This window comes from Pseudopipra pipra, chromosome 13, assembly GCF_036250125.1.
Source record: "Pseudopipra pipra isolate bDixPip1 chromosome 13, bDixPip1.hap1, whole genome shotgun sequence".
Classification (NCBI taxonomy): domain Eukaryota; kingdom Metazoa; phylum Chordata; class Aves; order Passeriformes; family Pipridae; genus Pseudopipra; species Pseudopipra pipra.
The window spans coordinates 14,650,648-14,676,874 of NC_087561.1; the positions used below are offsets into that span (position 1 = coordinate 14,650,648).

At 35.2% G+C, this 26,227-nt stretch overlaps 1 protein-coding gene across 5 annotated transcripts in view; it reads right to left on the bottom strand.

Moving 5' to 3' along the window:
- PCDH11X (protocadherin 11 X-linked) overlaps positions 1-26,227 on the bottom strand; it is a 455,646-nt gene that overhangs the window by 410,561 nt on the left and 18,858 nt on the right. The window lies entirely within an intron of this gene.

The window sequence follows — 26,227 nt, forward strand, 5'->3', positions numbered from 1 at the left end:
GAAAGGTGGAAGTAGAATGGCAGGATAGAGGTAAATACAGATATCTGTGTATTTACATACAACCTTCAGCCAAGAACTTTGAAGAGAAAAATCCCACTATTGAACTCCATGTAGAGAATATGCTACTTTGCTTAATCTTTACATAATTCTGCCATTCCAGAATTTAGGATCTTCTAGAATAACATTTCTGTAAGGTACAACAGTTCCATGTAAAGCGATTTTTCTAGTTAATGTAATCTTAGCTCCTACCACCTTAGCATATGTTTCAAATATACCTGTACTAACATATCTACATTCTTTTCATTGTGTAGGTAAAAATGTAATTTTTTTTCCTGTCTCTTCTCATTTTATTCTCCCTGTCATAGCACAGATTGATTTACTCCTGCAGATCAAGTTGCAGCAGTTGAAAAAATTACTGAAGCCAGTAATTGCCTTCACCTGTTAGTTACTGCCTTTCAGCAGTGCCACTTTCAGGGTAATTTAAACTAAAACATTTGATTTTGCAGTGAAACAGATTAGGAACAATTAATACTGCTATTCCATTTAAACACTGTGAACTGCTTTGGATTGGGAGCAAGCAACAGATAAAGAACATTCCAACTAGATCTGCAAGGTGCATCTTTCCACGTCAGCATGATTTAACTGCAAAGCATTTTCTGGCTTTTAGGGTTGTACAAAAGGAGCAAGCTGAAGTAAAAATCCAATGCTGCAAAGTCTTCACTTATGAAAAAAGGCATTGCTCACTGAGTAATTCAATTAACCTGGAGGAGATTGCTGACAGAGGTGAGAACGGGGTGTGCAGTTTGCGTGGTGCAGTCACCGCGTTACCTGCAGCCATTTACATCAGTAATTCACTGGTGTATTTGCAGCACTTCAGGAATTCAGTGTGCAACAATTCACAATCCAGCACTAACCAGGCCTCCAGGAGGGAACTAACAGTGTAGGATAAACAGCCAGTTTATAAATCCATTATGATATTAAATTCTGAATATGCAAATAAGGAAGTCATCAGCAGACCCTGATTAGCATTACTGGTAACACTATGGCAGCAGCGTGAGCTTAATGAAATAACTGTGGTGATGTTGTACAAGGATATTAGTTTGACTATTATGATTTTATTTATTAACTGTCTTATTCTTCTTTAAATACATGTCCAGCAATTGTCACCCCATCAAAGTAATTGCCCACATACTTCAACCTGCAGAGAGCTCTTATTTCAGGAAAGTACGTCTTCGTATTCACTATTATTAAAATAAATATATCTACATTGTTCCCTATGAAAAAAAACACAAATGAAAATGTGTGGGTCACAATGAAGAGTTGGTATTTAAATGTTGCCCAGAAAACAAAATTTCAGAATGGTTGCACTTTCTGTGCATACTGGAAAGCCTTCTTTTGCCACTTCTCCTTCTCTATCACAAGTTAAACTGAAAAATAACAAAATAGAAGTAAAAAATCCCTTTACATCCTGATGTTTACAGAGTAATATTTGAAAAGTACAGTTAATTTCTTAAGGGAGGAAATTAACAAAACAACAATAACAACCATATGTATAAACCAAATTCCAAGCCCTATCCCAAATTCTTCTGTGACAATATTGATGTACATATTGCTTATAAATCGTAACAATATAAAAATATTTTATAGTCAGGTATATAAATCTTCCAAATAATCTTACATTATAAAATAAACATTTTTATTATTAAAAAGGCTATGAATGTTACACCACTCTGCTCTCCCTAGTTTTGAAGATATGGGGAGTTTTAACCACACTCGAAATCTTGTGTTTTATCTGTCAAGTTTTACAAAGCAATATGAGGATGAGTACATTGATGAAACAGTCTAAAGAGTTCATCAAAAACTTTCCTGAATCAATTCTGAAAGTTGTGATAGTACCAGTAGATAATTTATATTAAAAATAACTGATAAGATTTCCCATAACCCCAGTTTTAACTGCAGTGGATTTTCCAGGGATTATAAAATAACAACAGCAGGACTCGAAGAGAAAAACCAGAAAAACCATAGGGTGGAACTTGGCATTACTTTTATTTACTTTTTTAATTAAACGAAATTTGAACCACTCTCTTATTACTTTTGTGCCATAATGAAGAAAATACCTTAAAGCATGAAAATGGCAGAACACCACTCTTATAAACCATGTCAGATAAATGCTAACATGATTTTTTATAGAGTCTTTTACTGTCATCGATTTTCCTGAATGACTAAAGGGTATAGACATCTAATAGGCAGTGTCAGGACTTGTAACAGGAAAAACCAACCAGCAATGGCTTACAATTCTTGTAAGAATTCCATAGAATACACTATTTTTTAATGGTCTTTACCTCTTTCTAAACAATTCTAGGAACAGTTTTTAACCTTTAAAAAGTGTTCTAGAGATTCAGGCCTTTAAGGAGAGGGGGAAAAAAACCCAACATGACTTAAATTTTCTGCTTAGATATAGAGTTAGAATATCTTATGTCGTGGGGAAAGAGTTGTTCTTACAGAAACCTATTTATATAGTCATAGCTGTATGTTGCCTGTCATTTGTGCCATAGCACTGACAGCAACACTATGGTAACAGCAATGCAAAGGAAAAGAGCACGAGGTACTTTCTAGCAACCAAGCATCATCCTGAAAGACATTTATAAAATCAGAGTATTTCAGACTGGAGCACAGAGGAAACAAAAAGTGCAGAAGGCTAAATAGAATAGTCCAACTCTAAAGGACCTTTCCTAAGTTCCAGCACTCACTCACACTTTTAATGTGGTGAAAAAAAAATTAAGAACAAATAAAATTGTTTAACAGAAGGTAACATTAGGCTTGCCAAGCCATTTTCCCAGCTTTCAAAAGCAAGCATTGCTGTCTGTGCTGCTGACTTCCCAACTAGCAAGGCAAATGGCCCAGATGGACAAGATGGAGGGTAGGAGGGGGAGAAAAAATTTGAAACTTGCTCTCCTTCATCTGACTATCTGTGCACTTAAATATACCTGGGTTTTTTTGTCCAATATACCAAACCTTAATGGTGTCATTTAAATATTACCACTGCTCATTATTACCTTCATTTAGCAGCTGTCAAATCACACCTTGAAAAGCAGAGAGAATATAAAAGCTGTAACCACCTAATGGAGTAGGTTGTGAAGGTAGAATCTAAATCTGTTCCTTACACACAAGGCTCCAGCTGGTCCCATCTGAGTCCTTTGCCTTATTACAGGACTTGTTATTTCTTCCTTAAGAGGATCACAGAAAAGTAGTAAAAGGGGTAAAGAGCTCTGGTGTCCACTTCACATTAAGAAGTAACACTATTTTTTAATACCTGGGCTCAGATTTGATTTAGAGTAGGAACAAATAATCTGTGGTAATATTTTGTAATTACTATATCAAGTTTAAAGAAAAAAGTATCTTATTTAATGAATTAGGAATATTATATTGAAGTCCAAAACTACATCAATACCCAATTATTGAAATCACAGTAAAGAAGAAATCCTGAAAATATCACTCCCATTCTTATCTTCATATTCCTGAACCTATTTTAATTACTTGGACAAATTTAGCTAGGAGACCACACTTTTTCAATATAATATTCTTTTCATTTGCTGCTAATCCACCATGGGCTCCTTAAACAGGAGTATTTAAATCCCTGTATTAAAATGCTGTTTCTCAGAGCAAAAGATCTTCATGACATGGGCTCTATCTGTCAGTCAATACCATGATTATCATGTTATTTAACTGAGAGTGAGCTCTTTGCAACTGTTCCACTTCACAAAAGCTCCCTCTAAAGTGCCAACTGACAGCTCTATGCACAAACTTTGAATTCTTGAACCACACTGGTGTGGATTTCAACTTTATCCTGTAGATCTCACCTGCTGGATTGTTAGGTAGGAACTTTCTGATACTCCAGATTTTTAGTGTTTGGTATTTTAGCTGTTGGGTTGTTACTTTGCTTGCCATAAACCACCACCATAGCTGCACACAGGCAGGTTTCATTGAGGAGCTGGCTGGTTTTGATGGTGTTTATTTTTAAAAAGATAGAGAATTTAGAGATATTTCTTACTGGTTTTGGTGACAATAAGAAGCACTACAAAGCCATTGCCTGACAGAAATCCCTCTCATTTTTTTAAGGCCACACACAAATTATAACAAACAATCTGAACTCATTTTCACACTTTATAGTATTTCAAACATAAATTATTTTGCAGCCATAAATATTTATCCACAGAATCCACTCCCTACACAGGATATTTCATTATCGTATTCAAAGAAAAGACCTACCTCAAAGAGAAACAGACAATTTGTTATATTATCAAGGCTTTCAAATTCATTCCCTCATATGATTTTACTCTAAATCCACTAAGGGACTGATTCATTCTTTGATCTATTTTTTATTAGCATGATGGTACTGACTTCAATGAGGTTTCTTTAATTTGATTTTTTTTTTGGTGATGAACAAAATGAAACTGGAAATTCTTAGCACCAGAAGAAAACATCACCCCACATCCATTTAATTCAACAAAAGAATTAAGTAAGTGTAGGCCACAACTTGCTTACAGTTGCATTCTTTCCTGATCCAGGGGGTTTACTGCTTTAAAAATAGGGTATTTTAAGTTTTTTTATGACTTTTCCATCATAGGGGGTAAAAAATGCTCTTCACTTGAGGAAATAACACATTAATGACCCACAGACAGGTTCTTGCAGGCACGTGAAGAAGCAGCAAAAGCGTGGAAAACAAGCAACTGATAACTTCTTACTGAAAGAGAATTCTGTCTTCCTGATATTAATCTGCAACTGATAGGAAGAGTGTTTATTAAGATTTGCATGAAGATCCTGGAACCACTGAACAGAACTATAAACACACAATAGGCAGTGAGCATGCTGAATGAAAAAATTAAACTCAATCACATTGCTGTATGGCATAAGAAGCAATTTATTTTAACTGTTGAAAACTAATCCCTTTAGAGATGAAGTCTCTTTTTTACTAAAATAATAACTACAGTCCACCTTTGGGAAAACACATCTAGAAGCCACTCAGCAAATATTTTAGAAATATCCTGTAACTTATTTCAGAGATCTCTGAGATATGCAGTGTCAAATTTATTTACATACCAGTGACACTAAGAAATCATCTTGCTTTTAGCAGTGAAACATTTTTGCACCAGAGCTGCACAAAAGCTAAAGGTTGGAAAAAAAAATCATGGAAAAAAAAAAGGGGGGGAAGATGTCTCTGATAAGCATGGTTATTTCCATTTCCCTAGAAAGAAATACTAGGATACTTGAATAAACAGGGGGAAAAAAAAGGAATAAAAACTGCAAAAACATCAAACCAAACTCAATACACAAACTCCCTATAAATCTGCAGACTGTTACAACTCAAAATTAACACAACATTGCTCTACAAATTCAAATATATATTCACTAAAATTCAGTGGCTGACTTCAAAAAACATTACAAAAAATCAAGTTATTCATGGTATGATTCATAGTGTCAGTTTCTTTGCTTTTTATTTGTGTGTTTGTACTACATGAATATATTTTACAAATCAAGTGAAAATTGCTCTAGTTTTGGTGCTTGAAAATCTGTTCATGCCTCAAATCTGAAAATTAAATCTCTGCTAAAACAAACAAAAGAAAAGTCATCCATGAACCACTGGCAAGAGAACACGGTATCACAATAAAAACTATGTGAAACCACATATGTGATTGTTGGATACACTCCAACATAAGACACATTTTTATTTATTTAAAAATGGAAGTAAATCTGATTTTAGTCATTTGTGTCAAACCCTTTTAAATGGCAATTGTCAAGATCACCTGTTTCACACATAATGCATTTTGTTTTACTGCCTCACTGCCAGTTAATAACTTTCATTACTGACTAGTAAAAAACCCACATTTCACAGTGTCTATTAAACAACACAAGTATTTATGAATCAGACCAGGAATACTTCTCACAGCTGAATGTTATATTCTTTATTACCTGCTTACATCAGATACAGTTCTGCCTGGAGCCCAGTAATACACATGCTATATATTCTAGAGTAGCCGAAATCAGCTGCCTTCTTCCAACATCTCTTCAGTTCCAAACACAGAGATGAAGTAACTACAGTAACTTGCACTTCTCTTTTAAAGATCCATTTGTGAGAGCACTGTTCTCAAAACTTATAGAAAGAAACCCAAAACCTATACATACTGCCATTTTTTTTTTAAAGTCAGGAGTTAAATGAAAAAAAAAAATCTATTTATATTCTGTAATTCCTGTTAAACTCAGGCTATCCAGAATTTTGCACTATTTACATCCAGTTTCTGAAGGAAAAAATATATTTCTCCTGAGTGTTAGAATACATATATTAGTCATTAAACGATACCAGAATCTTAAGTGTTCTATAATTTTTTTTAAACTGCCTAAAGTTTCATATTTCCATCAGTTTCTCTTTGTCTTATCATACCCAAAGAAATGGTATGTTTTCATCCAGTAGTAGCATAGCTGCCTGTTTTCATATGGGATTTTTTATTCTGCTTAAATGTAAATTAAATGCAAACTAGAAGGTACTAATCTAGAGTTCAAAACATCGAATACACCATAAAAGATAATCCCTATATCTTAGGATGTATCTCACCAATTAACAGCCACATCACCATGTTTGTCCAAAGTTGTCACCAGTAACATATGGATACCTTACATAGGAAGACATCTTTATAAATCATAAATTCATCTCTGGAATCTCTAAGAGTACCATGAACTTGAGAACTAATTGCACATCTTGGAAGGAATTTTCTCATAATTTATGTATGGGCCCAGAGCAGGGAAGCAATCAACACATTTTTGAGCTAACTGGCCCTATCTAAATACACTGTATGAATAAAACAGGGCAGTATGCAATATAACACTCCTAAGAGAAGAGGATTTCTGAGGAAGGCTTCTCCAAGGGCAGAACAGAACCACTTGAAGATAAGTTATATTAGAATACAAACCAAAAACAGATGATAAGCAAATTCTTCCTCCCAGCCAGCCCTACCCTGACTCTAGCCCACCTGAAGGCTTGTCACTCCTCCACTGACCCTCAGGCAGTTTTTAGGGAAACTCTTGCTTTTTTGTTACCTGACCATAAAGGCAAATTCAACATCTTTAACCATGGAAAGCCTTGTGACAGGAATTGCTTCCTGCCAGGGGGAGCGCCTCAGCTGGCAGCCCTTGGCCACCTCTGCTTGATGGGATCCAACCACCACCTGGTGAAAGAGAAACTTCTGACAACACAACACCACTACCTAACAGTTTTAAGAGCTTTGCCTTATTGATACATAAGAAAATTACCTCTCTGGTTCAATAGTTTATGTAGACAAAAAATGTAAAGTTTTTTTTTCTCTGTAATGTTAAAAAACCCTCAACAAAAAAAAAATGACACAAGAATCATTTGACTGTTCTGGTAAAAGACTTCCTTGTGCACAGCAACTCCCATCCTGACAGATCCCCAAACTGCTGCAGAGATTGTAAACACATGAATTGCTTCTCAGAGCAAATTCTGTGCCAGGAGCACTACACTAAAGTGATTCTGAAAAAGGGATTGAAAACTAAATTATCCCATGGAAATGATGGAGCATAGCTGTTTAGACCTCAGAGAAAGCAGATACCAAAAGACAGTTAAACTACTTGTACAAAAAATACTCAGTAAAAAGAGTCACAGAATTGGATAAAACAGACTTATAAGATCTTTAAAATGTGTTACAGCAGTTTGATGTGCAGGGCCTGTATAGTAAGTGTGGTTTAAGAACTGGAGTATCTGGTCGACAATTAAATTGATTCAAAGCCCACTGAAAACAGTGGCATCTTCTGCAAGGCTTAAAAAGTTTGCTGGAACAACAGCTCTGGAAATGGAATTCCTCAACTTGACCTTAAAGTGGAAGAGCCTACACATCTCAAAAACAGAACTTTATTAAATATTTGCATAGACTGTTACGTGTCAGTAATTAATACTTAATTTTAGATTTTATTACAAATGTCAGGCCAGATCAAAACAAGCTATGCTCTTGAAGCCTGTCATGGTAAAGCTGTTGCTCACCTGAAGCTCAGAAAATCTGATTTTTAAAGTTTTGCCTAGAAGCATCAAGTTTGGGATATTTGGGGTATTATTTCCCACCCATTCTCTTTCTTCTGACATCATGCAACAGGATGAACAGCTTCAAAAGATTTGGGAAGGGGGGAGAATTTATATCTAATAATAAGAGCTCTGCATATCAGAGTCCTGTAGGTTATCATGTTCATAGAAAACTTTTAGAAGTCTTATTGAAGCACATTTTCCCACACAATATCATGGGTCCATGATGCATTTTTTCATTACTGGTACACTACGTAGAACATTTTTTGAAAGAATCAAATATTAGTTCTTGAAAGCAGAAATTAAATGGGGAAAAATCTTACAGGAGTCGTGTGAACAATGATTAAAATTTCAAATGGATGTATATTCTTCTTCCTCTCTTTTGTATAAAAGTCATGTCCTTGCTCCACAAACCCAAGTGAAAAAACTACTTTTGCATATAAATAGAGTGACTTCATGCTGGATAAAAGCTTATTATTTAGTTGTAAGACAGTCAGAAAAGAGTAAAAAATATACCACAAAACACATACCTGTCTCTTAGCTGAAATAATTACAACACAGAGAATCTTTGAATAATATTAGATTACATTAAATACTGTATCATATGTAAGTTTTATCACGCTTCATATTTTGGTTACTTTGCCTATTTCAAGCAACTACAGATGACTCAAGACATTTTGGTTATTTCTGGAAATTGGACATTTGTATTAGGGTTGTAATAGAAATGTCATGCAAACATTTAAGATATCAGATAGACTGTTCCTTTACATCAGCTAATTATGCCTCCAAATCTAAGACCTGCCAAGAAAATGGATGTTTTTCCTTTTATGCAGAGGTTGTTTTGAATGACTTAAACAAGGTCAACGCAAGTGACACAAGGACATAATTATATGTTGCTTCACAAGATGGAAAAACAACAGTGATAAGATTAACTGCTCCATCAATTACTGGTATAAGGAGTAGAAATATTGATTTGTGATTAAATTAAGATAAAATAATAACATTTCAAATCTTTAGCATCTGATAATGTAACTGTTGGTCAGAACTCTTAATGATTTCCAGTAAAGTAGGTGCTCAGAACTTGAAAAATTCAAATTCTGGTTAGTAAAGAAAATTTGGTCTTGCTACTAAAATCTATCAGAATTCTGGATGTGTCACATAAAATATGTATTAAGTGTATTCAGTGAATTTGCCTAAGACAAAGTTCTATTCTGGTATAGAAACTGGAAGTATTAAACTGTTGTGGTACTGAAAAGTAGCCACAATTCCTACTGCAACAAAATTATTATGAAGAAAATATAGTCAGTTTAACAGGATTATGGAATACTTCCCTGGAACTTAATAATGTCTGTCCCATGTATACTGTAAAGTATTAGAAGATATTTTGATTTTTTTCAAACATACCATATTAAAAGAGTGTCTTCAGTTTGCAGGTCTACTTGCCTAATAAAATTCCTCTGTGTTTTACGTGATGCAGCACATTACAACTGTTTTCTGATGTGCAGACATGATGAACTCCTAGAGGCAGTCTAACATCTCGCAGTGATGTTTCTCTGTGCATCAGTAATTTCTTCACTGCTTCTACTACAAGCATTAGTGATGGGATATTTTTGTGAGATTTTGTGGCACATATCACAGATTTTTTTCCTTTCTTTGGCAGAGTTTGAGGAGGCATATTATTTCTCAGTGCACAGTGTGGATGGATCTGCACTGTTTTAAATGGAGAATCGTTCTCTGTAACCTGAGGGATACTGCCAAGTCTGGTTTCTTTAAAATCAATTCAAGAGATTCATGCTCAGGCTTGGCTGGAGGAATAAACTTTTTGATCAAATCAAAACAACAGAAGTTCTTATAGTTCCCCTTCTATTGGGATGCAACGTTTTCTTGGAGAAAAAAAAAAATAAATAGACATTTTCATGGTATACACTGTATTCTGCCATATGTTTGCTGGTGTGTTCTACTCTTACCCAGATTAAAGCACACAAATATCAGGTTGAAATATCTTTCCTGTCCTAGAAAAATACGGTCAGTTATCTCAATCCATTGTTTAAATTCATATTATGTCAGGAGAAAACAAAACAAGCAATTACATGAGCCACACAGTGCCTTTTCCCATACAATTAGAAATTGATGCAATGGGGCTTTCTCTTGTTTGTTCATTTATTTGGTTTATAACAGAGACATTAGGGGAATTCAGTTGAAAAATATCTGCAAAACAAATTTCCAAGCTGATGACTGAAATAATGTTGCATGAAATGCAGATGATGTTCCATGCCTTGGTTCAGATACATCTCCCATGGTCTCTGCAGAACAGTAAAAGATTTGCAGTTTTCTTGACCACTAATATTTTAGAATTCTATCAGTAGTAGATATTATAACCATTGCAATCTCAGCCATCTCATTATTCTTGCATTTGACCTGAAGTAAAGAAGGTCAATAATCAGATTGAAAAAATTCCATGGTTGATTATTTTAGCCCTTCAGTTCAACAGCAAAATCATTTTAATGACTATTTGTTATTGAAATTATTATTTCATTATATTTTAAATAAACACAATTGATACTTCTTTTTTAATTCAATGTCCAAAGGCTCAGAGTATCACCTCAAATCCCCACACATCTCCTACTGACACTAGCAAGAGTCACAGACCAACAAATGAAAACACTGAAATAGCTGAAAAACATAGTTTAGCATGGTCTGTAGTGGCACAGGACCCAGGTTGCAACATTCAAAGACCACAGGTCATGTTTAGCCTTCAGTCACTGAAACCAAACCAAACCACAACAAAAAAACCAGCAAGTTGTTGCTGTGCCTACTACTCCTAATTATTGTTTTCTGTAGATCAGATCGAGTGCATGTGTACAACTAACTCCTGCAACAGCAGCTGTTACATTTACTCCTTAGAAACTATAAATAATACTGACCCTTTTCATGTTTCTGAGCATAACACATTAAACCATTAGGGCACTAAAACAAAAGATCCCTGCTACATTTTACTTACTGGTTTTCACCTTCCCTTGAGAGAACTAAGAGCCTATGATTTAGAGAAAATACAGGTTATTTTATCCTTCAGTGGGACACTTTGATCTCTTATCTAAATATTGTCTGCAAGACAAGAACAAAATAACTGTGTGCTCACTTGGATTTAAGCAGGTTACACTATCTGCAGATTTCCATGTGTTCGTTACATTTTTGGTTTGAATGCATCCTCCTCTATTAGAAATTAAAGATGCATTTTTATTTGCTTATTTTTTTCACGCAGTACTTTTGCAAATATTCTGTGTAAGCCTTCATTACGATGTTTTAGCAAGCAGGCCACCTAGTGCCTAACAATAACAAGTACTCTGTAATGACCTGAAGTGTTCAGCAAGAAGGAACAGCACTTAGTCAACTGGATATCAAAACCATGGTACCATACTAAAACTCTGATAAAATAATCTAGTAGTCTCCCCCTGCCCCTGAGCAGAATTGTGACATTTTCCTGTAACAATTTTAAAAGTGGAATAGATATATACCTTTGTCTTGTTAAGAAAGCTAAAATTCCTTTCTTTAAAAATTCATTTTGTAGGTCTTCCAGTTGCCTATAAGATCTCAAATATTTCAGTCTTTTGCTGAAAAAATAAATGCTGGTCTTTTTCTAAGAAAATGTTCTTCTCTTAGAGGGTGGTTGGGCACTGAACAGGCTCCCCAGGGCAGTGATCACAGTTCCAAGGCTCACAGAGCTCAAGGAGCATTTGGATAATGCTCTTGGGCACATGATGGGATTGTTGGGGTGTCCCATGCAGGGCCAGGAGTTGGACTGGATGATCCTTGTGGGTCCCATCCAACTCAGGATATTCTATGATTCTACGACTTCCCATTCTTCTTTGACACGTCATGTCTAATTTTACCTAATTAAGTTAACAATAACATTGTATTTTAAATGTGAATGACAGATCTGGTAGCACCATGGCAAGAGGTATTTCCTCCTGATTCATTTGTGTCAGTATTTTAGAGTCCAATTTAGTGTCTTTTAAGATTGTGGGCAGTTTCTATAAACATCAAGAGCTATAGTGCCTATTAAGCTTTCTGTTTCATCTTGGCAATATACTGCTTTTCTCTAGACTAGAATGAAAATTCAATAATCTCAAGAAGCAGGCAATAGTCCCTCAAAGTAAAAAAGACCACTTCTTTCTTTACCCAAACTTAAATTACTCTTAGTACTTTCCTCAGAAAAGTGAGATTTTAAGGCCATGGAAAGGCTCTATTCAAAGGTATTAGAAGATACTGAAAATATTTTTGCATTCAGATTCTACAGACTAATTTTCAGATATCCTAATTTGACATACCTCCATCACAAATGATTTAGTCAGAATCAAGTGTTTTGGTTCCTCTGAATGTCAGTGGAATTTGGGTTCCCCCAGCACTGGGAAATGTGTATCCAGTGCTGCATATCTCATCCAATGCTCTTAAAGCTGAAGTTAAATATTTTTCAAAAAGCTATTTACCCTGGAAAGTATAATACCCTGAATCTCCTGGTTCAATTTATAAACATTTGGGACTTATGTGTGTACAGATATGTGTGTATATATACAGTCCTTATATGGAAAAGAAATAATGAAAAGCATTCAGTGAAATATATTTCTTTTGAACATTAAAGCAAAATTTAAGAGAACATACCCACAATTTACAAACTTGCTCAAGGCAATAGTTAAGATATTTTCTTTCCCCAAGATATTGAACACTTGGTGGGTGACTGTGACCATAGAACTGTCCAATACCATCCAACACCATTTATATTGCACTGCATTTACTACTGATGAGACTTAATTTGGTGGGCATTTATATTTACAAAAACAAACAAACAAACAAATCCTCCAAAGTGTTAGACCTCTATAAAATAGAAAGTAAATTATGAATGTATTTGAAAGAAAATTACCCTTTCTTCTGTGAAAAATCAAAGCTCCCATTTGCCAAATTTCAATTCTAATGTTTAGATAGATTCACAACAATAAAATTCCCCTGTAGCATTTTGTGAGCTTTTTGGAGTTTCAAAGGGAGAAGGTCTTATCCTTTCTGAAACATTATAGTCTTATTACCCATCTCTTGATTAGTCAGGCATTAGGAGGATAAAAGGATACCCATCCACACCTGCTTGCTTGATTACTTCATCTTTTGTGGTTTGAAAGGCATCCCACCTCCTCAAACATTAATAACAGCACAACCCCCCCAACTGAACCATTATGTACCCCCTGCCCCAAAGAATCTGGGGACTGCATAATAGAGCCAGTAATGTCTGGGATAATTAAAAAGACAGAACATGAACAAGATCATGACATGATAATGAGTCTCTCCCATGATGGATTTTTAGTTGGATAGGAATGTTACAATATATGAAATTAGAATTTATCAAAACAATGCAATCTAATACCAACATGCTGCAGTGAGAGCACTCCCAGAACTAACAGTCATGAGCTAAATTGGTCCCTAATGGGGACAACATCATATGAGGATTATAAGGATTAATTTTCGGGTTTGCTGGAGATCCTGAAGCTGACAGAATTTTCACATTTTCCAGTCTTGTGGAAACAATTATGAAGCAAGATCCAAAAACTGAAAACATCAATTCTGGCTGTAAGAGCGGCTGCAGAACCAACGCTGCCTGTCCTTTCCTGCCTAACAGTTTTCCTTCTTTCAGAGTGACAACTGTAAATGAACTTAATCTATCTCCATGTTAGGGTAGAGGACCTGTGACTGGTTGTTGTCATCAATGTGTAACATGCCTTGGGTGACAGGTTCTCTCACTCCGCTGAGTGCTCATGAATATTGACAAGGATGCTGCCTGCCAAAAAATGACAATACTGTGCAGCATTTCTTCAGCTTCATCTCAGCTTCTGGGCTGCTGCATGCCACAGGATAGTCTGCTAACCCAGACTCTTCTTCACAACTAGAGCCTACACCAACTGCATTCTTTCAGGTCCTTAAGATTCAGGATCCTTCCCTGGAACACTAATTTTTTTTCTGATATGAGTGAAGGGAGTGAAGTTGCACATAACAAGGCATGTCCTATTGTAAAACTAATCTATGACTGTCTTTATTCTTTCCATCCTCAGCATAAGTCCAGAGTAGAAATAGAAACAAAAGGGTTTGGTTTCCTCACGAGCTGGAGGGACAAAGGAATTGGCTGTTGCAGTTTCAACATTGGCGTCTATTCTAAGCTCGAGCACCCGTCGCTGCTGTGAGCAGAGTGTGAAAATGGCACTGTATCTATGCATCAAATCCAGTCCTGCAGCAGAAACACTGGTATTATTTGCAAAGTGTTTAATCATTTATAATTCTTCCATTTGAGGAAATGGCCAATAGCATTAGCCATGCAAGCCTCTGTGGGCTAATGTAATTAGTCTTACGCATTTTAAGACCAGATAGAATGGTATTAGAAAGAATGGAGGACCATTTTAATTGGATGATGGCAAAATCCCTCTAAGCACTATGGCTGTCTCCTGTGTTCAAAATCCTTTAAAAAGTTCAGAGATTCCAATTGTTTTCTGCAGCAACAGTATTTCTATCTAAATTATATTAAATGTGTCAGCTCATTTCCAGAGCAAAAATGATAAAAGCACATTCAACTTCAGCAAAGCTGATCACTTTAAAGAAAAATATAAGATAATTAAAAGCTGTTACAACTGACAATACAACACTGCAGCTTCAAAATTCTTCCCTAATTACAGCTGCTAACTTTTAATAGCAACTGTAACAGTGAGTCAGATTTGACATTACAATAGCATCCCAACCTCTTATTTGGGAGAAAGGCTCTTGGGGAAAATACAATTACAAGGTGAGCATGTCCAGCCAAGACCATTGCAAGTTTTGAAAAGCCAGTGATTGCTTTCATTTTTTAGTCTTGTTGAGAAACCTAGATTAGTTGCCCTTTGTTTGAATGTATTTCTTTTAACAAGGTCGAATGTAACCAAGTGGAGCTGCTTCCCAGAAAACATTGAGGGGCCTTAAAGGGAATGGGCACTGCTCCTTGAAAAGACCTTCTTCTATAGGTTATTTCTCAGCCAAGCATAGGGCTCATATAAATAGCTTTATACCATTCCTGTTCTTGTAGAGTATTTGCATGACAGGATAAAAGAAGGGCGTTCTGGAGCACACTGTACTTCTGGGTTTTGTATTAATTAACCTTTTCTTAGTTTGATATTAATAAATTAGAAAGGCAGAGAAATTCTGATACTGATAAAGCAGAAAGACAGTGGGTTTTTTGCCCTCCAAGAATATAGTGTTTCCACTGTTTTTAACAGGGATTAAAGAAGGGATGAAAACAAAAATTAGAGCCAATTGGGCTTTTTCTCAGCAGTACAATAGGATCTGTTGACTCCTGGTCTCCCACTCAGCCTGACTGAAGATCAGTGTGCCACCTTTAAGATTGTGCAACTGGCATTTCTTTCTGCACAGGGAGGACACAAAAGCAGAAAGGTGTGAATTCCTTATCTGCACAAACTCACAAAATTCCCATGATGGCTCTTTTGTCCAGAACCTGGGAAGACATTACAGGTCTGTGCTTTGTAATTTACCTACAGGTTTAAAATGTTAAGGCTACACATCTCTCTCTATCCTTGTATGTACTGAGGAGCATGTATTGTATCTGACAACCTTTAAACCAAAGTGCTTCTTGAAACCAAATCACTTTCAGTGATTAAAGTGATTTTCATCCATCACTGAGAATTTGCTTATATGAAGTAGCTCCTCCAGACAGTGTTGGTGATGCAATGCACAGAGAAATTGCAAAATATCTTATGAAAAGGAAAACACATAAAATTTAATCAGTGGTCTACTACACCAAAAAGAATGATAAGAACATTCTAAGATCAATACAGTATTAGAATACAAACTGAATGAAATTCTTTCCTCAGATAGTCAGCGGTTTAGGTTTGTCAAATTAATGGGCAATTCTTTGTGGACTCCATGGCTTATCCTGTCAGGTTCTTGCATTAAGCAAAATTACTATGAAATAATTCTTTCTGAGGAAATCTTTTGGCTTAAAGTTAATGCCAGTATTCAGGTATGGAAGATTAATTTCTGTAGAGTTTGACCTGAGACACCTCCAAGCAGAAGGAAGAGTAGAGGAACATAATACCAGGATTTTCAATCTCCAAAGTATCTTCCAGTGTGTGGTACTGAATAATTCCCTAAGAGTGATACACAGCTATTTTGAGAAAGTGTTTTTTTTCAGGCCTCATCTGGTTTTAAAAGTAATTGAAGAGGAACAATTCATCCCCTTTAAAGTATCCCAAGAGTAGAAGTTAGTCAAAAAGAACTTCTGAGAGCAAACAAGGAAGGATCTAAAAGAAAAATACCCGAGGGATCATATCTCAGACACAAATATTTTTTTTTTAAATTACAGGTGCTCATAATTACTTGTAAGGGAGAAAACTAATTATGGCAGTCTTCAGGGAGCTTAAACATGGTAAATACTGAGAGAAAGCAGCCTGGGTTTTTGAAAGTTATTTGTGTATTCTGCTTACACTTTCAGTCCGTAGTGGCATGTAAGCATCCTTCTTTTTTTTTTTCCTTTCATTTCGATGTTACACATATTTTTATTTATGTTAAATAATGAGAAATAATCATAGTTCTTTCCAAATTTCCTGCTTTTAAAAGTTTTAAAGGGTTTTCTTCCTATAAACAGAGAATATTCCCATGCTCAGCGAGTCAACACATGAAATCTCATGTTCATCAAAAACATATTTAAGCCATGATGGAAAAATGTAATGTGATTTAATTTTTTTTCATAAGAACAAATGTGTTCTTGTACTGAGACAAACAGTGAACATTTAAACATTTTTCATATATTACTGTGCAAAATTGCAGTTGTACCAGAATACACTATATAATAAGAGAAACAGATGTGGCTTAAAAGATCAAATTAAAACATTTAGAATGACTAATTGTGATTTGATTTTTGCATATGTCCTAGCTATTGGCATCTTCTATATTATGTATTTAGTCATTCTTCAGACTTAAATTATCACAATCCCAATGAAAATGTGTACAAGCTACAAGCATTTTCTACGTATCATCTATGGTGGCAAAATAAGGAACAGAGAAGCAAAAAATCTGTTTTACTGTATATTACTTAGCTAGTAGATTACTACAGCGTGTCTGGATTACTCAGTAAATTCTAGGATTAATCACAATAAATTAGAATTAAGTATTTTTTTTACACAATAAACTATGACTGCTTAGCACTGTGGTTTATCATACATGGTTTTCAGTTCATGTCAGGCAGGAGTTTACGAGCTTTAAAAATCTCTTCTTCCACTGACTTTAGTGAAACAGAAAGCATGGAAAAATGGAATGAGAGAAAATAAATATTTTTTTCATAGGATCTCCATTCTTCCAGTCATCTACCTGTTTCAAACACAAAAATATTTCAAACCAAACGAAATTCTACCTCAGTATAATCCCAATAAAACCAACAGCATAGAGATATAATTAATATTAAAGAGCAGTACACCCATGTACTATATTATTTTCATTTGCATTGACCTTCCATTGACTTGGACAAGATTTCCATTGCCCCAGTTTGATTGGAGTCAATGTTAGTTTTGACACTGTGAAAGATTCCCTGTTACAGTATTTCAGACCTTGTATCACTCAAAAACATTTCTATAGCAAAAATTCTGCTGTATAAAAGTCATAAACTGTTTCTAGTATTGTGCTTTACAAATTTTGTCCCCTAAATACTTAATTTGATGACAATGAGTAAGTCTGGTTGCTGCACTGACAGGTCATGGACTTAGTGTTTATTATGTACCTTAAAAGTACAGCACCTTGAAGGTGAAATCCTGTGAGTGAACAGTTAAAGGCCTTTTTCATTTTCAGCTTTTTAATTGGTAGAGCTAATTAAATGATAGATTAGGTCTAATTCTAATATTCTTTTTTGTAAACTTTCCTCTTAGATCTAGATTCATTTGAATTTGTAACAAACAGTGTCATTATCCATTCCTTCCAGGTTCCAGTGACAAATTCTTAAATGATCACTCAGTAATTAATTAACAGAAAGTAGCTACACCTCACTGAATTTGGCAAACTGTCTCTAGTTATACGAGTATGTTAATTAAGAGATTCCCACCTATTATTTGATCAGTTATAGCAGCCTAGAAGTCTAGTTATAGGTAAAAACAAAATTAAAAATATGACTATTCAGCTATTAAAAATATTTTCAGCATATTTATTCTTATGATGATACTCTCAGTTTCTTTGCAAAACTTCTCTCTTTTTTTTAAGTAAGGCTACTCTGATTTTTAAATTATACCATTGTATGGTCTACTTCAGTAATAGTGATTAAGCAAAGTCATTGTAGAAACACTATTTCCAGATGTTTTTCCAGTATAGAGGAGTGATCTTACAACTAGGTTTGTTAGATATACAGGTTTCCCTTTGAAAAGCTGGCTGGATAATCAAGCTCTGTGATCAATCCTTAAAGAACTAATTTAAGAATAATATCCTTCTGGCTCCCAAGCTGACAGAATGAAAGAATGATTTTCAACAAACACACTGCTGGATGTGCTAGTCACAAAGGAAGCAAATAGATGTGTGATAACCCATGGCATCCTTTCCTGGAATGACCATGGACTAGTGATACTCAACCAAGATCCTGAGGGACAAAGGGAGGCAAGTAGCCAAGTACAGAAGCTGGACTTTCAGAGGACAGACTTCAGCTTAGGCAGGGGTTTCTTTAGGGTGGGTGAGACCCTGTATGAGGTAGCTCTGAAAGGAAAAGGATCTCAAAAGAGCTGGAAGACCTTTAAGGGCAATCTTCTGCAAGCAGAACACTCCATTCCCAGGAAAATGAGCATATATACCCATAAGACTTGTTTGGTTTCACAGGAAACTCGTGATTGAGCTCCAGAACAGAAAGGACATACACAGGATGTGAAAGTGAAGACAGACAAGAGAAACTTTGCCTCAGTCTTTGTCTTTAGGAAAAGGTCTTTGAGCCTAAAGAAAGGTTCAAGGAGTAAGGGAACTACCAACATGGAAAAAATGTCAGGAGGGCAGAGTCAGGACTTTTACTGAGGTGCACAGTGACAGAACAAGAGACAGGCTCAAAAACTGAAAATGAGGAAGGCTCTGCATATTATGGCTCAAAAAAAAAAAAAATCCCATGGGATAATCAAGCATTGGAACAGGTTGCCAGGAGAGGTTGTGGAATCAATCTGCATGCAGGTTAAGACCTGACTGGACAGAGCCTAAAGCAATCAGCCTTGAATTCCCTGCTGATATTGCTCTGAGCAGATGGAGATCGGACTAGAAACTCTCAAGGTTTCTTCCTGTGTGAATTATTCTGATTCTATAAAAATTTAATCACAAGGATAAGATACAGGTATAAGTATGAGCTTGATTTGTGGAATGCAGTACTTCCATTTCTTTAATCTTGTGCCAGGGTAAAGGTATGAAAAACCCCTTCAGAGCTATTACATTTGTGTCAGGTCAAAAAGTCTGTGTCAGTTTTTTTACTGTGAGTCAAAGATTGCCAAAGACAAAAACTTGATGTGTATTTGCATAATTGAAAAGGCAAAAATTGCTCCTCAGAACTATTTTAAATAATTCCTTGCAATATCAGGCTTATTGGGCATGTTTTTCCTTCCTGCTAATGAAAATGATTTGAACCATGAAAAGAGGTTCACCTTTAATCCCAAATACTGTTTCAATGGAAAAAAAAGAGTAACTATTTTGTATGCATTATACATTCATTAAACTAGTCAGCATCCCTTGAAAACTGGAAAATTTCCTAGGAAATAGGGGAGGGGGGAATTCCTCCCATGTGTAAATAGCACTTAATACCATAGTATATGGTTACCATAGTGTAACCATAGGTCTCTGTTTTCAGTGAGAAAAAATATTCATTCCCACCATCAAGTAAGTTAAATATCTGCATAAAACAAATACTTTCTATGTATTGCAAATTTAAAAATCACTGATTCAAGGAGAGAATCTACAGAACTGTTTTATATTAATTTCTGTTTTCTGTAATGCAAATACATATCAATTCCCTAAGCTTGTTACTAGAGCTTTGAACAATATTTATATGAACCCCCAAACACAATGAGAATTTTCAGGTGTTAGGGCTTCATCCTGCAGTGCTTGTAGACAAACAGCCAGAGGACTTCTGTCCCCCAGATTATTGTCACTCCTGTTCCATAATGATCAGCTTAGGCACTTTCAGTTGTGTTCTGTCTATGCATTGAGGAATGACAAAATCATCATACAAAGAAATTGTAACAAAGTGGGATGAGAATCTTGCCTTTAAATATGGAATTAAATACGGATCAGGCACAAGTATTTGGTTTTCAAAAAAAACTCTCAAATCTTGAGCAATGTTCTAAGCAGTGATAAATTCATATTTATTTTTAAAGTTGTATTTGTGTACCATCATGACCATTTTATACAGTTTCCCTTGACAAATGGATTAGTATCCCACAATCATAAATAAGTATGTTATTTTCATTTGTTAATAGAGTAAATGTGGTAACACAAATTGGTACACATTTTGTCTAAGTGTAATTCCCAAGAAAAAAAAAAGAGAACAAAAAAAATCTGCATCTTAACTTCGTGGCTGCAAACTTTTTAAATGGATGGAATATATAAAGGATGCAGTATCTCCAGTCAGAAGTTAGAAGTACCTCAGAAAATTTCTCATGCTATAGAATGCAAAAAGGAGACAGAAAATAGGTTTTCCCCCCAAACTTATCAGAAATTATAGCCAGTAGGCGGTCGTGCTTTAACTTTAAAAAACGTGCCCGAACTGTATGACTTTCTGCCTTTACCTTCCAGCAAGGTTTATTTTTGGTTCCTTTCCAACAGAAAAATGGACTATGAGATTCTCTTCAGGTTTAAAATAATTAGTAAACCCTTAGAATACTCATTATAAATAGATCAAAGCTTCAACCCAACTTCAATACAAAGGCAAGCCTTTTAGATCAAACTTGAACTACCACCCATCCCACATACGTCCTGCTGATATCTTACTTTGGGTTCTGTTAAATTATTAACACCAAAATACTGAATAATTCATTATTTAAAGAAAAATAACAAGAAACTTCATTTATACAACTTTTACACCAATTAGATTTTCTCTTTTCTTCTTTCCTTTTTAATCTGGAGTCCTTTTTCACTGTAAATTCAATGGTTTAATCCTTTATTTATAGTGAAAGAAAACTAAAGGTAATTAGGAAGCCAAGAAAATGCAAGCAGGAGGCATTAGGCATTAATTGAAAAGGTAAAAATGAAGATGTTTGGAATGATGAAACTCTCTTACTCTGCCAACAAGTACCTGGAATTTTTGATGACACTTCTAGATGTCCAGAATTAATGCAATCAGGAATACTCACGCTATCACATAGGAGTAACAGACAGGACTGCCCTGGAGGTTACTGTCATCCACAATATCCAAAATGTAAAAGAAGCTACCCTGGGAATCTGAATTCTAGAAAGAATTATATAGCTTTTTATAAATCAGAACATTCTCTTCCATGCAGAGTCTGTAGTTAGAATGAGAAACAGTCAATAACAATTGTATGTAACATACTTGGCCAAGCCATTTCCAAAATACACAAAGAATGCAAAAGGAAAAAAATATTTGAATCTCTGGGCCTCTAGAATTTATGAAAAAAGATGTGATATCAGAAGCATGATAGTTAATGAAAATTAGATTCAGCTTATAAAAATAATTGGAAAAAAGGAGTTTATCAATCAGCTGGCAGCTGTCATTGCTGGCACATTCCTTCATGGTCTCTCCCACAAACATTTCAGTCTCCACACAGGGACACTCTCCCCGCCTTGTGTCTGGTTTGTGTGCTCAGAATGAATCTTAGGAATCAGAGCAACCCCTTTAATAACAAAGTAACAAATACATTGAACAAGGTCATGAAAGAAAACACCCTTTCACAAGCCATTAGTCCAAATTATCAGTATATGTAAAAATATAGGATCACTGCATAAAAATGAATACACTGCAAGTGCCTCATCCTTTATCAACAAAAGTACTACACTGAATCACAGGTACTACAAGGGATAACTTAAATTCACAGCTTTGAAAAGAATTTCTGTGATTTATTGGGTAGGTTTCAGGCAATTTCTGACATATATTGCCAATGTGAAAGTAGCCAATAAAATCAAACCCCTGTTTTGCCAATATTTTCTTTGGACTTGAGATATCTATAGGTAGAATCTACAGATTTTGCCCTACGGTATAATATCATATTCTAGATTATGTTTCTCTCTTAGGTCTTTTTTTTCTCCTTTCCAAATTGCAAAGGATGTAATAATACAGAGGTAAGAAACTCATAGTTATTTTTTTCATGTCAGGATAAGAAAAAGTACTTTATACCTGTTGTCCAGGAATGAAGTTATTCATTGCATTCATTTTATATTCTTAGGCCAGATTCTTCAGGCCAGAATCATGTAGTTATGTTTGTGCACCATCTTCATCAATCAAGACCAATGAGAACTTTTTAATTCTTTATAATATAAATTCTAAACATCAAGTAACATTCGTTTCCAAACATCTGATGTTACTCACTTATTATTTATGTCAGACACAATATTTGATATGCTGAGTCATTACCTTCATAAATAAATAAATAAAAATCATTGAAATAATTTAAAAATAAAATACAGGGTATAGAATTTATCTATATTACTGTGTAACAGCTCAAACTAAATAGGGAGAGGTTCTGGGACATTTTGCAGTTGGATGGGTTGAAGTTAAAATGTATTTTTATTTAAATAGGAATGGGAATTTTTGCTACATCACATGCAACAGACCATATTCAGATGAACTGATAGTTCTAAAAGACCAAATGAGTCCTCTACGTTGAAAAGTAGCCTCAAAAAACAAAGTCTTGTTATCTAAACTGTTACAATTTATTTAGGAAACATGATACTAACTTTAGCTGATACTCATGTAATAAACCTGCTTTATGCACGCTCACATGCATTTACAATGTTTTTAAAGGTGTTTTTCCCACAGAAAAACAAAATTTAAAAATTATTTGGCAGCTGAACCAAAAAGTATTTCCTCTGAGACGTGAGTAACTCACAGATTCTGATCCAACTCTGGCTTTCAAAACAGTTTTATACACACCTTTGGGTCAATTCACACATACCAGAGTGTGGTTGCACACCCCTCTCATTACCATTAGCTGACAACTGCAAAGCAAGATACATCATTCCTCATAAAACTTTGGGAATTTAATCATTCTTCCAGGATGGAAGATTTGTAGGTAAATCTTGCAGTAATCTTAATGGGAATTCCATGCATAAAAATGTGCATGAAAATCAAATTCTAAGAATATAGATTTTTGGTTTAAAAGTTTCTCATTTCCTTTTCAATGTGCATGCAAATCAGCATGGTTAAGCATAAATTGAAAAGGAATTTAGAGAGATTACTGTCTTAAGGCATATAAAAGGATATTCACGTGACAACACAGAATCAGGCAGTATGGAAGGAAGAGCTTTACAAGGTCTGTTCAACTAACAAATGTGATTTCTCCTCTCTTTGATTTGCTTTGTAAGGAATACAAGATCATAACTCAGCTCCTTGGTTTCTGTACTTATTGACACTGGATTGCACAACTGGTTGCCTGTTCTGCTGGTTAGAAATGGTCTGTCACACACTTCACTTTTAGGATCTCAGTTCCCAGTATTCTGTGGTTTTCCTCCCATAATTTCCACAACAAAGTATTACAATTCACTGTAGTCACACACTCAAGGAACAGTTCGTTCTGAATTCAGGCAATGGGCTTCTGGAAGTTAATGTTACAAAAAGTAACATTAAAGACAGTTTAATTTCATATTTCACCAGAAAGCAATTTCATTTAAGTCACTGTAAGTGCCCTGGTATAAAAAGAGCATAAATGGAAGGACAAGCAGATTATGTTCATTTTAAACTTCATTTTCAGAGCACCAAAATGTATGTAAAATGATGTTGCTTCTCCAGTAAAGAGTTCTTTGGGGTGCCAGGCAAGCTGATACACAAATATTTTTATGAACCTTCATTTTTTTATTTGCTGTGTTTTGTCTGGTATCATCATTGCTGGATCCTTGTTGGTTTTATGCTGGGTTTGGGAGTCAGTCACTGATGCCTGTAACTGGCACATTTCTTCAAGGCAGCAGCAAAAGCAGCACTTTATACAAGCCCTTGTAGATAATTTTAGATAATTTCCTTCCTCTTTTCTATTTTTGGAAGCGTATTTAGGTGATAGGAACTAACGCTGAAAAAATTAATAAACAGCAAATGAATGTTTGTTATGCAGAAAGAATCTATACAATTGTATCCATCAATATCAAGCTCTAACAGCAATGAACACTTCATTGCAGGTATTCCTGGCAATTAATAGCCAGATGAGTTTGCTTGATTACTGCAAGCCAGCAGTTTCTTTCAGTCTGTCAATAATCCCTGAAATCCTTTATGCTCAATCACTGTTGCTTAAATGATATTAATTTTGATTGAATGCCATGTTGTGCCACTTTGCTGAAGACCCACAGGCACTGATGTGTGACTTAAGATTCTGGCTTTTCACAGTTCTTCTTGTCTGCCATTTGATTTTATCATTTGATGACTTTCTATACATCTATAGCTCGGAAAAGGCAAATGGAATCCATGAATAAAGACATTTACAACAAAATGTAGACCCAGTTTCAACTAAAATGGCAACAATACAGGTATTAAAAAGAGAAGCTAATGCAGGTGCACTGGCATAGAGCATCACAAACGATGCCAAATCTCTGTGAATAATTCACATTTTCATTGTCTATGCAAGGCACCTCACAAGAAATGCATAGTATAGCTGTGCTCAAATACTTCAGTGCTAAAAATTTGCATCTAAGACTTTAACATTGAAAGAACAAAGTAATGTATCACTATGGGAATCTGCTGGAGTTTTGAAATCTTCAGTAGTCTATCAATTCTTTGCTGTCAAGAGAAATTTTTATATTTATCTACTTGGGAAGGAAAAAATAAAAAATGTAAGTTCTGAGATGTGTGAGAAAATTATTTTTTGCAATACAATCTTATCCCTTTCCCATCCTCTTTACAAGATTTAAATGGTCTGTAAGTACATATATGAAAAGGACTATGCAGTGAGGTGTTTGCAATAACAAGAGTCACAACTGCTAAGAGCTACAAGTTCTCTTGCAGTTTTCACATACTCATAGGAGTAAGACTAGATTTGAAAAACAATCCTGTTAGTTACAATTATAACAATCTCTAAGAATTTTACTGTTTATGTTCAATCTGCACATACTGGTTTATGCAGCAGGCAGAGAATCATGTGGGTGGGCACAGAAGAGTATGGTCTGAACCTTATCAGGTAAATTGTAGCAAGATGGTTCTGTGTTCCCTTTTGCACACCATACATTTATTTATTGTTAGCATTAGCATTTCACATTATGCTGTAAAGCTGTTTAGAGCTCAAGCCAAGATCTTTGCAATATGTGAAAATACACATTACTATTTCCAAAATAGTAAATATTTATGGGACACAGATAAGAGTCATGGTTGTAGGATTTGGGAGCCTAAAGCCTTGCATATTTTTAACTTTGGTGGCAAATTCTTGATTAATGTTCTCAAAGATTGAATCATCAAATAAGTGAGATGATTCAGATATATGTGCAAGATATGTAGCAAACAGTATTCTGCTAATAGAAGTTGGATCCTATGGCACCCTACACCTACAGTACAGCAAGACCCATCAAAGGAGCTCATTATCACAATAGGAAAGCTGAAACCCACATGTCAGTCATGCAAAAATAAAAACAAAGCCCTACAGCAGTGTGGTAAAAATACCAGTGATCAAGATACACCAGCGTAGAATGACAGAGTATTGCACAGTTTGCTTCCTCTGGATTTGTTTTTTTTTTTTTTAATCACAGTCCAACATTGTATTCTACAATAAAACTATGTTTAACAACCTTGGAAACACAACAGATAACTAACAGCATTCTGCTTAGTCCCCCACTGTGACTTTGTAAGAAGTCACTGAATCCTTCATATTGGAACGGTCCTTAAAAGGGCTGCAGTCCAATCTGCACAGAGATGTGTCAGTACCCAACACAGACCAGATTCCTTCAGGCTTTGGCCAGTTGGTCCTTAAAAAA